Source organism: Canis aureus, chromosome 4 (genome assembly GCF_053574225.1).
Source record: "Canis aureus isolate CA01 chromosome 4, VMU_Caureus_v.1.0, whole genome shotgun sequence".
NCBI lineage: Eukaryota > Metazoa > Chordata > Mammalia > Carnivora > Canidae > Canis > Canis aureus.
This window is the reverse complement of record NC_135614.1, coordinates 26172899-26184268: the sequence shown is the minus strand read 5'-3', so window position 1 is coordinate 26184268 and position 11370 is coordinate 26172899. Positions and strand designations below refer to the sequence as shown.

The window sequence follows — 11370 nt, the reverse complement described above, 5'->3', positions numbered from 1 at the left end:
CCAGATTCTATGTGAGAGGGGACCATACAAAAGCATGAATAACAGGGAGTATACCAGGGGCCATCTTCACAGCTTAGCTACTGTGCCCTCACAGCTAGTTTACCTGTCTCCCTGCCAGAAATTTGTTATATTTTAAAATCATATTAGAGAAGTCATCTTTAAAATCCAAATATGAACCAATGCAAACTAGATTAAATCTGAGACATGCTTTAGATTCTTGTATAATCTTTCTTTTCTTCCTCTAACCATTTACATAACTTTGTGGTTGTTTCTTGTGGTTTTAAAACAGCTGTTTTCTCATTAAAAGTTTGTCATATCTGAGTAGTAAACTAACTACTTTGATTTATGAAGGTGTTCTTGATTATATTTTTATTTGTTGTTTAGATTTCAAGAATGGGTTGAAATAACCAAATGGATTTTGATAATGATGTTCTTCCACTGCTACGAAGTTTTAGCAGCTTTATTAAGATTTATTATAAATGCTATAAAATTCACACATTTAAAGTATATAGTTCAATGGTTTCTAATATGTTTACAAAGTTATGAAACCATCACCACAATCAATTTTAGAATATTTTCATTATCCCCAATTTTCTCAGTCACTCCCTATTACAACACCCTTAACCCAAGGCCTAGGTACCACTAATCTATATTCTGTCTCTATTGATTCACCTATTCTGGGCAATTCATATAAGTGGAATTATACAATCAGTATGTGGTTCTTTGTGATTCACTTCTTTCAATTAGCATGTTTTTAAGGCTCAATCATATGATAGTACGTATCAGTACCTCACTTTTTTTTGTTACTGATAATATTCCATTATGTAGATATGCCATATTTTGCTTATTAATCAGCAGCTTGTGGGCATTTGGATTGTTTCCACTTTTTCAGTATTATCAGTAATGCTGCTATGAACATTCAGATACATGTTCTTATGTAGACATAAGTTTTCATTTCTCTTGGGTTGACATCTAAGTCTATGAATATTTAATTATATTTTATAATACATTAATTATATATGTAATAAATTTTATATAATTAATTATATTTAATTACATTTAAATACATTTATACATCTGATTAATTTTGTATCTTTTATAATACATCTGATTCATTGATATTTTTATGAGAAAGCTAATGGTTATTCTCCAGTTATTAAACTTTATCTTTCTTTTTTTTTTTAAAGATTTTATTTATTTATTCATGAGAGACAGAGAGAAAGAGACAGAGAGAGAGGCAGAGACACAGGCAGAGGGAGAAGCAGGCTCCATGCAGGGAGCCTCATGCGGGACTCGATCCCAGGACTCCAGGATCATACCCTGGGCTGAAGGCGGCTCTAAACCGCTGAGCCACCCAGGCTGCCCAAACTTTATCTTTCTAATCTACAGTGAACAGTAAATAATAGTTAATTTGAAGGAGGATGATTATAGAAGTTGATGAGAACTTTACTTAAAGGATAAAGGAATTTAGGCACTTAGACATTGAATGCAACTTCATGGTGTAAAATCCTGATTCTAGCTCACTTGCTGTAGCCGGCCTGCATTCTGCATTCTCCCACCACCTTCAGCAATCGCAATGGAAGAGGAGTTTGGAACTCATCACTGACAACCGATGTGGCATGCGCATGGCGAGCTTTGCTGGAGACCATGCACCCTGAGCCATGTTCCCATCCATCATCTGTTGATTCTGACACCAGGGTCTTATGGGTGGGAATGGGCCAGGAGGACTCCTACATGGGCAATGAGGCCCAGAGCAAGCAGGGCATCCTCACCCTCAAGAATGTCATTAATCACAGCATTGTCACCAAATGGGACAACATGGAGAAGACCTGGCACCACACCTTCTACAACAAGCTGCACGTGGCCCCCGAGGAGCACCCCATGCTGCTGACCAAGGTCCCCCAGAACCCCAAGGCCAATCATGAGATGATTCAGATCATGGAGAACTTCAACACCTCCAGCCATGTATGTGGCCATCCAGGCTGTGCTGTCCCTGTATGGTTCTGGCCACACCACTAGTATTGTCATAGCCTCTGAGGATGGGGTAACCCACACTGTGCCCAACTATGAGGGGCACACCTTTCCCCATACCATCCTGCATCTGGACCTGGCTGGACAAGACCTGACAGGCTACCTCCTGAAGATCCTCACAGAGTATGGCTACAGCTTCACCACCACAGCCAAGCAGGAAATTGTGTGTGACATCCAGGAGAAGCTCTGCTACATTGCCCTGGATTTCAAGCAGAGATAGCCATCACCTCATTTTCCTCCTTCCTGGAGAAGAGCTACGAGCTGCCAGATAGGCAGGTGATCACCAGTGGCAACAGCGGCTCCACCTATCCCAAGGTTCTCATTCAGCCTTCTTTCCTGGGTATGGCGTCCTTTGATACCGGAGACAACCTTCAATTCCATCATGAAGTATGATGTTGGTATCCAGAATGACATCTATGCTAACACAGTCTGTCTGGTGGGAATGCCATGTACCCCAGCAATGCAGACCGGATGAAGAAGGAGATCACAGCTCTGACGCCCAGCACAATGAAGAGCGAGATCATCTCTCCTCCTGAACGCAAGTACTCCGTGTGGACTGCGGGCTCCATTCTACCTTCACTGTCCATCATACTTCATCCTGAGGTTGAGAACATGTTTATGGACGAGAAATCCATTCATTTTAGAATCTGCAAGACTGTGAGGTTCTTTTTTTTTTTAAGATTTTATTTATTTATTTGAGAGTGAGAGAACACTAGAGAGACAGAACAAGCATGAATGGAGGAAGCAGGCTCCCTGCTGACATGGGGCTCAATCCCAGGATCCCAGGATGATGACCTGAGTAGAAGGCAGACACTTTTTTTTTTAAGATTTTATTTATTTATTCATGAGAGACACAGAGAGAGAAAGAGAGGCAGAGACACGGGCAGAGGGAGAAGCAGGCTCCATGCAGGGAGTCCAATGTGGGACTCAATCCTGGGTCTCCAGGATCATGCCCTGGACTGAAGGCGGTGCTAAACCTCTGAGCCACCAGGGCTGCCCCACTTTTTTTTTTTTTTAAGATTTTATTTATTTATTCATGAAAGACAGAGAGAGAGGCAGAGACACAGGAAGAGGGAGAAGCGGGCTCCATGCAGGGAGCCTGATGTGGGACTCCAGGATCACGCCCCAGGCCAAAGGCAGGCGCTAAACTGCTGAGCCACCCAGGGATTCCCAGAAGGTAGACACTTAACTGACTGAGCCACCCAGGTGCTCCTGACTGTGAGGTTCTTGATCTGTGCAGGATATTAATGTGTAAGGGCTGCCTCTTCCAAGATTTCTCTAGAAAATCTTGCCAGAGGCTGGCAAGAGTCCTGAACCAGTTGTCATTTCTGTCTTGCCGGTCTGACAGGGTTGGGAAGGTATGAGCCTAGGTAAACCCACTTTCCTTTCTTACCAGATATTTTCCTGCCAAAACACAGTGGGTTGTTAGTTGCCTTGAGTTGGAAATTGGTTTGCATTTCCAACAGTAAATTTATTCATCCTTTTAATTTATGTAAGGTTTTTGTACACAATTCTCTCTCTCTCTCTTTTTTAAGATTTTATTTATTTATTAATGAGAGACAGAAAGAGAGAGAGAGAGAGAGAGGCAGAGACACAGGCAGAGGGAGAAGCAGGCTCTATGCAAGGAGCCCGACGCGACTCGATCCCGGGTCTCCAGGATCACGCCCTGGGCGGAAGGCGGCACTAAACTGCTGAGCCACCGGGGCTGCCCTGTACACAATTTTAAATTCTTTAAGAGACGTGGACAAGTTTTGGTTTTCTATTGTCATGTGAGAACATTAGGCCCCAGGGATGCCTCATTGTGTGAGGAAAATAAAGTGCTGCAGTAAAAAAAATCAAATCAAATCAAATCAAATACTGATTCTACCGTTCACAGGACGTGAGACCTTAAGCAAGTTACTTAACCTCGCTGAACTTCACTTTCCCTGTCTGCAAAGTGAAGGAAACTATAATAATAACTACCTTATCTAGGTGTTTGTGAGGATTAAATTAGATACCTCTAAACCTACTACTGGGCACTTTGTAAGCACGTATTAATTGTTAGTAATTATTAGTAATGATTTATATGCTGTTGCATTCTTACATTTTTTGAAAAAAATTATTTAATTATTTTAGAGAGCGAGAGAGAGTAGGGGGAGGGGCAGAGGGAAAGGAAGAGAGAATCTTAAGCAGACTCAGTCCTGATTGTGGACCTGAGATGGGGCTTGATCCTAGGGACCCTGAGATCAGGACTTAAGCTGAAACCATGAATCAATTGCTTAACTAACTGTCACCCAGGTGCCCCTACATTCTTGTATTTTTATGATGAACATGCATTGCTTTTGAAATTCTAAAAATTATTTTTAAATGTATAGTCAACCTTAATTTTGAGTGTTTACTAATTTAAAGGCATTCTTAAATTATCAAATCATGCTTTGAGCTGGAAATTTTCACCCTGCTCTCTTGGTGTTTCAGAGAAAATGGAGGCTGCTGATTTAAGGTTTGAATTGTCCTTTTAGTTATTTGTTTCCATTTTATAAACCAAGGAAGAAAAATTTCCTGGGCACAAAAATTAATGAACTTGTGGTACTATTTTTTTTTTACCAAAATTGATCTTGAAACAACTACTAACAGTATTAAATTTCCTAATCTACAAAGAGTTCCTTTAAATATTCCATTGGTCATTTGGATCTTCAAAGCAAAGCAAGTCCAGCTAAATTTCATGTTGACCCCTAAGGCTTTTTGTTTTAGTGCAAGAGAACTCTGTTAATAATCTAGCATTTTCCCCAAGATCCTGTCTCATTTCCCTCTGGCTGATTTGAACACTCCATTTTAATTCATTGCCTGTGGAATTAGTAATTATATGATTTCTCTTGCGACTCCAATCTTAAATAATGATATCCCTTCAATAAGTCGTGTTCTATTTATAGGACTGAAAGAGAAATTTGATTTTTTAGAAGAAAACAGCAGCAATACTAGATAGAAATCACTGCTTAAATGTATTTTAGAAGACATTTCCTAGCCTTTTTTTTTTTTTTATTGCTTTATTCATGTTTCTGGCCAGAAGAACCAGGATGCAAAATGGGGAGCTTGTGAGATTCTCAACCCAGCTCGACCCACCAATGCTTGGACTCAACTAGTAGCCACTCACTAGGATCTCCAAATGGATACCAGGGCCATTTTCCAGACCTTAGGAGTCCTATAGCCTTTAACCACCCAACTTGTAAGTACCTACAAGCTAACAAGTGCTTTTCTTGAGGCTATCTTTCTGTGTGTATGTGTGTGTAGCAGCTTTATTGAGATATAATTTATATACTCCACAACTTACCCATTTAGAGTGCACAATTTATTGATTTTTAATATATTCACAGAGTTGTGCAATCCTTACCACAATGAATTTTACAACATTTCCATCGCCCTAAATAGGAACATCATATCCACTAAGAACACTCCACTTTTCACATAATGACACCAAGCTAATCCAAAATGTATTTACATTTATCCTACTAAAGCAAAAGAGACAGATTAGAAGGAAAGCTCAAACTGTGCATAGTGGTCTAATTTTTAAATTCTGTCACTGTGTTTTGTCCTATCTCAAATTATGGAAAGACTATTTTCCAGGATTTTAATTTTTGTTAATTTGGGAAATTTATATTTTATAACCCAAAAGATTGAAATTGAGAAGATACAGAATTTTCCAGCACCTAAAATTGTTAAAATAGGCACCTGGGTGGCTCAGTCAGTTAAGCTCCCGGCTTCATTTGCCTCAGGTCATGATCTCAGGGTGGTGAGATCCAGCGGTGAGTCAGGCTCTACCCTGGGTATGGAGTCTACTTAAGATTCTCTCAGTACCCCTGGGTGGCTTCCGGGGTCGAGTCCCACATGGAGCTCCCTACGAGAAGCCTGCTTCTCCCTCTGCCTGTGTCTCTGCCTCTCTTTGTGTATCTCTCGTGAATAAATAAAATCTTAAAAAAAAAAAGACTCACTATATTATGATCTGAACTTTGCAGTCTAGAAGAATATGTGTCTCTCAACATTTTTGAAAATATGATGATGAACATTCTTCTATCTAGAAAGAAAAAAATATGATCCTATTTATCAAGTTTCCAGAATAGTGTAGACTTTTATGGAGCACTTGCCTCTTCTCATCCTAAAGGCCTGAGTAGGCTTTAGGGACAAATGGAGTAAGACATAATGATGTAACTTAAGGAGCATTACAAAAGAAGATATGTCTTTAATTATTGCAAGGACATTCTTCATTTTGCTTACAACAACATCCCTGGTTACAGAAGTCAGAAATTCATATGGGCTAATACATTTTTATTGTAGGCACTCACACCTCAGCACAAATTATTTTAATAACTACACTTACCTCTTAACCCTTGCTTAAGTACAGAACTAAGATGTTCTGATAGTAGAGGAGGTGCTTTTAAAAAGATGGAAAACAAGTAATTTTATAGCTTACAAAGGGGAATTGGAACATACCACATACATTAAATTTGTTAGGTTACTTATGGCTCACAACGACACCATGAGATAAGCAGTATAATTTTTATTTTAAAAGAAGGGGAAAAAGTAAAAGACACCCGGGTGACTCCATTGGTTTAGCATCCGACTCTTGATTTGGGCTCAGGTCATGATCTCAGGGTTGTGAAATCAAGCCCCTTGTCTGGCTCTGTGCTCAGTACAGAGTTGGTTGGGATTCTCTTTCCCTTTCCCTCTGCCGCTGCCCCCATTCATGCTATCAATCAATCAATCAATCAATAATCTTTAAAAAAGGGGGGGAAGAGTCTAAACAAGTTATTAAGGTCACACAGATTATACATGGAGAACCAGGATTTTAACTCATATCTATCTGAGTCCAAAAAAATCAGATCACCCACTATCTGTCCTGAATAGAGAATAAATACTTGCTAGATGCTGGGGCTGGGAAGAGAGAATGTGGAGAGCAGAGCTATACTGAAACCAAACCTTCCGTTCTCTACAATTTTTTTTCTGTGCCCCTGGTTGCCACAACCACCTGCTGGCAGCACCTCCAACCCCAATGGTTCAGCTGTGCAGAAGTGCTAATGGGTCCCTAAATGCTTCCTGGCTTAGTGGAGAGGGGAGCTACTGTAGTTGACTAAGTTAGGATGGCAGCAACTGCTGCTGCCTGAGCCACACACACTCCAGCAAAACTTCCTTATTTGGAAAAGTCTTTCCCATGCTATCTGGGCAGAAAGAATACAATCTTACATTTAAGAAAAACAAAATGCTTTGACCTACATCAGAAGGAGCACTTGAAAACACTGAAACACAGAGAAATGGCAAAAATATCAAGTATATTTCCCTTTTTAAAAGATTTACTTATTTATTTATTTGAGAGAGAGAGAGAAAGAGAAAGAGAGCATATATGTGCAAGCAAGCAGGGGGGTGGGGTAGGTGCAGAGGGAGAGAGAGAATCCTGAAGCAGAGTCCCCGCCCAGCACAGAACCTAGTGCAGGGCTCAATCTCAGGACCCGAGACCATGAACTGAGCCAAGATCAAGAGTCAAATGATTAACCGACTGGGCCACCCAGGTGCCCATGACCGGTATATTTCTAAATACTTTGGTCAAGTGGAAGGTACGGGGCAGGGAGGGTGGTGGGTGAGGGGGGAATGCTTCATCAGATAGCTAAAAGAACATTCAAGAATCCTTTTTCTTTAACCCCAGAAGTTGGTCTAGTCAACAGTAAGCTTTACATCTCAGTTATATGAAATTTAGCACACTTTTTACTGGAACAAAGAAAAATACATTTTAGAATTATTTATGCTGATCAAGCCAGGAGGGACCTTAATGGCAGACACTGTACTTTCTCAGATACTGTAGCATTGCTTCTCCTCCCCTGTGCAGAGGCTATATTTGAAAAGGCAGGACCAAGTGGATATTTGCAGGATGGGCCAGTGAGGTCAACCTGAGTGTCAGCAATTGTGGCTCCTGGAGCAGCTCCACTACCAAAGAAAAGAGGGGACTTAAGTCTCAACTCTGCCACTAACTTGCTGGGTGAATTTGGGCAAATTACTTAACCTTTCTGAGTGGACCTCTGTTTGCTCTCCTTTGAAGAGAGGTTGGACTAAATGATCTCAACAGCCTTTGTGGAATTGACTTTCTATTTTGTGACTTCCATAATATGGAAAAGGGTTTGTCTAGGCTAAAATGTGCAATAGAAACCATGGGTTTCCAATATCCCTTACACACCCCTCATTTCCTAACTTTCCTCCTGGTCATTCCTCCCAAAGGACCCAGTGGTATGCAAAGCACAATAAGCTGAATATCATTCCCAGTGCTTATCAAAATTTATCTGTCCCATGTTCCATTCCCTCAGAGTCTGCTTTCAACCACCTGGCCCTGAGTGATGACGATTAAATCAGATAAAATAATCCTCATTGAGATTAGCTAACATGTAACCCCCCTTGCAAAATACCTTAAAAATAATCACAATATACATCTCCTCTCCAAAGTTCCTAATATCTGCATTATTCACTTATGTGTAGGGAGACAATTAGTGAAAGGGTCTTCCTATGCCCCTCAAATTGCATTAAGATTGTATTGCTGGGACGCCTGGGTGGCTCAGTGGTTGAGAGTCTGCCTTTGGCTCAGGTCCTATTCCAGGGTCCTGGGATCAAGTCCCACATCGGGCTCCCCACAGGGAGCCTGCTTTTCTCTCTGCCTATGTCTCTGCCTCTCTCTCTCTCTTTGTCTCTCATGAATAAAGAAAATCTATTTAGAAAAAAAAAAAGGTTGGATTGCCTTCTCTGATCGGTGACACTTGGTGAAGTTGTCTTATCTTGGCAGGAAGATTGGAAACTCAAGATGGAGATTTTGTTTTCCTCTGCATTAATCTGCAGCTAATGCCAGTGAACATTATCCTTGTTTAATTACACTCACTAACCAACTGACACAACTTCCCCTGGGAAGAAGCTTATCCGACTCTGACTCATGCTTTACAGCGTGTTGGATTTGAGGAAATGGATAATATACGCCCCGCTGGCTTTGGAATTTTAAACAGAAACCCACATGCCGCCAAGTCTCCAGCTTACTCCCAAATATGGGAGAATGTGTGCCCCAGCCACGGTTGCAGGAGGCATGCTCAGTGTGACAACAGGCAAGACCCAGGGTGTGCGCTGAGTGCCAGGCCAGGCCAGGCCGGGGGAGCCAGAGCAAGCATCCACTTATAGGAAAAGGAACAACCCCAGAAAAAAACAAGGAGAATGCCTCTTCTAAGGACTATGTCCCTTTTCTAGAGCTATCTTGATGATGACTTAGCAGTGAATGTCTTATTAAAAGTGGAATTAAAAAAAAAAAACAAAGTGAAATGAGTTGCCAGCACCAGGAACTAAAGAGGTATGATTTCAAGGGGCCAATCTTTTTTTTTTTTGTTTTTAATTTATTCATGAGAGACAGAGAGAGAGGCAGAGGGGAGACCTAGGCAGAGGGAGAAGCAGGCTCCCTGCGGGGAGCCAGATGTGGGACTTGATCCCAAGACCCCCTGGATCACGACCTGAGCCGAAGGCAGCCGCTCAACCACTGAGCCACTCAGGTGTCCCTTTTTGTTGTTGTTAATTTATTTATTCATGAGAGACACAGAGAGAGGCTCCAGGGGCCAATCTTAAGAGGTTTTTAAAGCAGACACAGCATGTCAGAACAGGAGAGAAAATGATAGGAGCTTTGTGTTGAGCTGCTGGGGTCCCCCTGCACCCAGATCATGGCAAAAAACCATCTGGTAGCCAGTGTGCACCAGGCTTCTCTAGAATCAGAGATGTTGCCAGAGCAGAGCTAACTGGGGGCGATTACTCTAATGTCTGAGTCTGAGCTTTGGGGGCAGAGGACAGTAACCCAGAGGAGAAAGAGATGGCTCATCAACTGGAGGTCAAAAAAGAAAGATTCACAGTCCGATTTAACTCCGATCCCCAACTCCATGGCTGAGCCCCTCCTCCTTTTGCCTTGATGGAGTATTTTCTTTGCATAAGACACTGTACGAAAGCATTTCATGTGCATCATTTTATTCGGGTAGGTTTTTTTATTATCCCCATTTACAGATAGTAAGATTAAAGCTCATACAGGTGAAGTAACTTGCCCAAACTCCCATAGCCAGTACACAGCAAAGCTGAGGTTTGATTCCAAGTGCTTCCTTTCTAAAGGTGATGTGTTTATTACACAGGCTGCCTTAAAAAGTATGAGAAAGAGGGAATATCAACCCTAATCCACCACTCAAAAATAAGCACTGTATTCTTTCCAGATCTCTCTTCATATAAATGTTTGTGGTGTTTATTTTAACCTGATTTTAGTAGAATAAAATCTGAGATTGACAGGGCTTCCAGGAAGAGGGAGAATGAGTCACCCTCTGTAATTTATCCAGATTTCTCTTCCCCTTAAAAAGCTCTAGTTTAGGGAACCTGCACTTGGTTGAGTCCTAAGCCCTCTGCTGGTCTCCAAGAGGCGCGGGTGTCTTGCTGGGAGCATCATACCCAAGTACACAGTAGGTACTCAATTGTTTCTCTCCAGTGGCATTGTCAAAGATAGATTTTTCTGTGATCCTTGCCCTCTGCTCTGGTGTAGATATTTAAGAGCTTTGTGTTCCTTTCCTCTCCAGATGGTGCTGGAGAGGAAAGGTGTTGGAGCCAAATAAAGAACCAACTGCCCAAGGAGCCTAAAAACGCAAACACGTCATGCTCTGGAAAGCAAAATTGATGCCACTACTGTTGTCCTAAGACTGCCCTTTAAAGCCCTTACTCAGGGGCACCTTGGTGGCTCAGTTTGTTAAGCATCTCACTCTTGATTGTGACTCAGGTCATGATCTCTGGGTTGTGAGGTCAAGCCCCACATTCGGCTCCATGCTGGGTGTGGAGCCTGTTTAAGATTCTCTCTCTCTCTCTTTCCCTCTGCCACTCTCCCCTGTCTCCAATAAATAAATAAATAAATAAATAAATAAATAAATAAAGCCCTCCCTGAATTTGTAATCCTGGTCTTTCTCATGGCTCCTGATGAAATGAAGAACTTTGAGGGCAGAGATGGTCACTGGCGAGGTTAAATGTGTGTGTTGTGGTAGTGGGGAAGAACAGAGTGGGATCTAGGTTCAATGACACTCCTTGAGCTCATAGGAGCTCCTGTCATCAGATCTAGTGTGACTTCAGGAGGCTAGAGAATCACCCACAGGCAATGACAGGACTGACTCCAAGGGGCGGTGAATTTCCCTGATTGGTCATGAGGCCTTAGCTGAGGAAGCAGAATGAATCATGACAAAAGCTAACCAAGGACACAGGAAACCTGCTTTGCTTCTCACTTCTGACTAACCAGTACCTTCTCTGTAACACGTATAACCACACATATTCTCTTAGAAA

General features: G+C 41.7%; 1 pseudogene; it reads left to right on the top strand.

Annotated features, from left to right (window-relative positions):
- Positions 1-1554: 1554 nt before the first annotated feature.
- Positions 1555-10658, top strand: LOC144312029 (actin, cytoplasmic 3-like; annotated as a pseudogene).
- Positions 10659-11370: the final 712 nt, after the last annotated feature.